Source organism: Rutidosis leptorrhynchoides, chromosome 3 (genome assembly GCF_046630445.1).
Source record: "Rutidosis leptorrhynchoides isolate AG116_Rl617_1_P2 chromosome 3, CSIRO_AGI_Rlap_v1, whole genome shotgun sequence".
Classification (NCBI taxonomy): domain Eukaryota; kingdom Viridiplantae; phylum Streptophyta; class Magnoliopsida; order Asterales; family Asteraceae; genus Rutidosis; species Rutidosis leptorrhynchoides.
Window position 1 is genome coordinate 130,609,926 of NC_092335.1, and position 4,873 is coordinate 130,614,798.

Consider the following 4,873-nt stretch of genomic DNA (forward strand, 5'->3'; position numbering starts at 1 on the left):
CTAAATGAAATCAACTATTGTGAATCGTTTATAATCGGTATGAACGGGTCATTTCAAAAATAACCCAAATGGTATCATAACCACCTACAACTCTCGGTAACTTCATAATAAAGTCGATTGTAATACCTTCCCACTTCCACTCGGGAATGTCGGGTTGCACCAAAAGTCCGGACGGTTTCTGATGTTCAGCTTTAACTTTAGCACAAGTCAAACTCTTAGCCACATAAGTAGCCACATTAGTTTTCAAAATAGGCCACCAATACAACTCCTTAAGATCATGATACATCTTCCCTGAACCAGGGTAAATAGAGTATCTTGACTTATGAGCTTCATCTAAAACAAGTTGCCGCAAGTCGCCAAATTTCGGAACCCAAAGATGTCCTGCAAAATACCGAGTACCATCGATTCGTACCTCAAACTGTTTTCTCAGGCCTCTGACTTTCTCGTGTACGAAATTCTCCTCCTTCAAGGCTTCTTGTTGTGCCTCAAGAATCTGCCTTGCGAGGTTTGTTCGAATGGTCATATTCAAGGCTCGAAAACTACGAGGTTCAACTCTCTCTTTATGACTCAAAGCATCAGCCACAACATTGGCTTTTCCGGGATGATAAAGGAGTTCACAACCATAATCGTTCAACAATTCAACCCATCTTCACTGTCTCATATTCAACTGTTTTTGATCAAAGATATGTCGAAGACTTTTGTGATCAGTGTACACTGTACATTTGACCCCATATAAGTAATGTCTCCAAATCTTGAGTGCGAACACAACAGCCCCCAATTCTAAGTCATGGGTCGTATAATTCTGTTCATGAACCTTCAACTGATGTGACGCGTAAGCAATGCCTTTCTTTCGCTGCATCAAAACACAACCAAAGCCCTGACGCAAAGCATCACAATAAATAAAAAAAATCATCATTACCCTCAGGTAGTGATAATATTGGTGCAGAGGTTAACTTCTTCTTCAGAGTTTGGAAAACAGACTCTTGTTCACTCTTCCACTCGTACTTCTTCCCCTTATGCGTTAAAGCAGTCAGAGGTTTCGCTACTCGTGAAAAATCTTGAATGAACCTTCTATAATAGTTTGTCAGACCTAGGAACTGACGAATCTGAGTAGGAGTATTCGGAGTTTTCCACTTCTCAATTGCCTCAATCTTGGCAGGATCAACTTGAATTCCCTATTTACTAACAACGTGCCCAAGGAATTGAACTTCTTTCAACCAGAATGCACACTTGGAAAAATTCAGCATACAGCTCTTCTTTTCTTAACAAATCAAGCTCTAATCTCAAATGCTCTTCGTGCTCTTGATCACTCTTGGAATAGATAAGGATATCATTGATGAAAACGATAACAAATTTGTCCAGATAAGGGCTACACACACGGTTCATGAGGTCCATGAACACTGCAGGTGCGTTAGTCAATCTGAACGGCATAACCAGAAATTCGTAGCGACCATAATGGGTTCGAAAAGCAGTTTTCGGAATATCAGTTTCCTTAACGCGCAATTGGTGATAACCAAAACAAAGATCGATTTTAGAATAAACGGACGAACCTTGGAGCTGATTGAACAGATCATCAATTCTCGGAAGAGAGTAACGATTCTTAACAGTAAGCTTGTCCAACTCACGATAATCAATACACAATCGAAACGAACCATCTTTCTTCTTAACAAACAAAACAGGAGCTCCCCAAGGCGACGAACTAGGTCGAATAAGATGTAGTTGCAAACAACGAAGGAAGAAATATATAGAGTAGTCATACCAGTGGTATATATGTTTAAGGCAATTCCTTCAAAGGGGATAACGAGAATCATAGATTTTAAAGTAAATTTTTATTACATTTCCGAAAGGAAGACGTACGAAAGGTGTGATCTTTCAACGAGAGTGAACTTCCTCACACAATGAGCGAGTCAATCTAGGATTCATCCTTATTCTTAAATTTATGTGCGGATGAAAAGAAACGTGAATCATGGATTATAAAGAATGGTCGACTCCAGGTGAGATGAATCTCCAAAAATGATTTTGTGCACCTCAAAGTATTTAATCATAGGATTGATGTTTACGAGGGTGTTGCGATTAGCCGACAATATCGAGAGTAGAAACTTCTCAAACGGTCTAGTGCAATATCCATCCATGATACCAACTATAACAACAGTTGGGGTAGAAACCCACCCAGTGCCTTTCCTACAATAGGGCGACCACCGAGTGTACCTCAGAAAATAGATTTATCAGTCCGCTTTACGGCCATGTCCAACCATAAGAGAGAAATTTTTATGAGCGCAAAGACTTCCCAACAAAGTTTATAAAACCGTTGTCCAAAGTGGCGTAAGGGTTTTTATCAATGAACTTAATGGTAAGTTTCATCCTTAAACACAGGACGAGAAGAACTGTGACCCAAACACATTGTAGAGTAATTGCAAAAATTTTAATATAATCAATCAATGGAGTTTTGAAAAAGCTCTAAACGTTTGATGTGACACTATATACGAACGAAATTCTTGGTAAATTTAGAAGTATGTACAACGTGTACCATTTTACATAAAATAATTTGACTTAGTTAAACAACTCAACAAGGGAGTGGTTTAAAAAAAAATTGAAGGTATAATTTAGTATGCAACTACCCAAAATAAGTTAAGGTAAATTTATTTATTTGATTTTATACGTACATATGTGATTTTATAAATTGCATACGTGACAGAAAATCTTATTACTTCTATTCGCCCATGAATCTCATGAGGACCGCACAATTAAACGAATGTGTAAAGATTCTGATGATAAATAGAGTATTCGTATTTCAGAGGTTACGAGTTGAAGTAAGATCGTAGAAGATCGAGTGGAGGACTTGGATCGTCGTGTGACATTGGCCAACAAATGTTATGAGGTCATGAAAACCAATGAATTAAATGTCGTTTTGACTATTATCAGGACATAAGTCCTTGGACCAAAACTGTTCACGTGCGAAGTTGTTGCTAACAAGTAAGGTATGAAGAATAAAGCATGAGATAGGTAGTTTGGTTAAAACGAGTTTCTCGTATATCAACAAATAAGAAAATGAGTATTTTCCTTACTCATGTAATAACATTGGAATTTCTGAATGAGTGGTGTAAAAATTTTCTTTGACTTGCTTTCTATTCCTCATGTCACAATATTAGAATTTCTATATGAATTACCGTAGTATAATCCCGTTGGCCAGACGCCATTATATTTCACTAATTCATAGTTCCATTCCAATAGCACTACATAAGGTCAGGACACATGGTCAACCTCGAATTTCAACACAATTTTCTCTAGAACGATTTCTTAAATAGTGTGCTAAGGATAGCACAAAGAGACAAAAACATCAAAAGTAATGAATAAGAGTAACAATGACATAAAAATATCTTTGAAGTATCAAGAATCTTTAAATGTCAAGAATGACGTTTTCGGTTCGCAACCTAAAGCACAAAGGCACAAAGACACAAAGGCACGTAATATAACAAGAATGTTATATACCTAAAACATAATAGCTAACATTGAAATGCCGGGCATTTAGAAGTCAAGAATGACATCTTGCGTAATATAACTCAAACGTTATATACATAACCATAATAGATGACATAGAAATGTCGAGAATTCCAGAAGTCAAGAATGACATCCCTCGGTTTCACTAACCGAGGTGTTCTTATAAAAGATAAACTCTCATGCGTCGGAGGATACGTTTAAATTGGAATGGGAGTTCCTCCCGTATTCAGAATATAAGAAGGAGATGTACGTATATGAAAACAATATACATACCAATACGATACAAATAATCACATATAATGATATATTATAGGCCGGGCTGTAGACTAGACTCACTAATGCACCCTATTGACTCGGGATAACAACATCAATGCAGCCTAATTCCCTACAACCAAGGCTCTTATACCAATTGTGATGGTCCGTCAAGTACCCTTAACGGCTCCGTCACTTGATCCCACAGCTTGATCATAACTTTATATGAATTTTCATAAATAACATTGCATTCATTTAATAAAATTGATTTCCTCAAAAGGAAAATCTAAATCATTTGTAAGTTTAGAAAAACCAAACCACATGAATATAAAGGGTTGATCAAAACAAGTCAACAACTTTCCACAATGTAAAAGTATTTAAAGTAGAATGCAATGTTAATGTTTAAATCAAAATTTGCGACAGACAATGCAGACTCTCTAAGCACAGCGGAAGCAATCAATTATGAATCTGAGAATAAAACATGTTAGTAATCTGTCAACAAAAATGTTGAGTGAATTATAGGTTTGATATTGCAAACAATATTTAATTTAAACCATAAAAATTTATGTTTGAAAACATAAAGACTCATTTTGGACCACAAAATTAAATGCTCGAAAACATATAAAACATTATTCCATTAACCCTTGAGCCACCTGGTAATCACTTAACAATTCCATACTCTTAACAAAAACTAATATAACAATATACACTAAACAGGTGTATCTTCCAAAATACAAAGTACTAATACATTCCGTCTATAACTGCTAGTGCGACTAGCACGAAATAGGGCTGTCAGGCCCAATAGATCTATCCATAGGATTCACGTTCACCAGTAGAAACCAGTGATTACAATTACCAGATTAGGGAATATTTTCGTTCGACTCACAATGAATAATTTAAACCAACTTCCACTTGTGTCCAATAAGTAAAATAAAATGCATGTATTCTCATCCCAGAAGATTTAAAATAGAAAAATGGGACTATAACTCACATTAACGTAAATGAAGCAACAACACAGTAATGCAAACAACAAAAGATAAAGTGATCAAGAATGACCACAACGCCAACCTATAAATAAAGCAGGTCGATATAAATAACTAACTTAGGTCAAGTCTTAGTATGA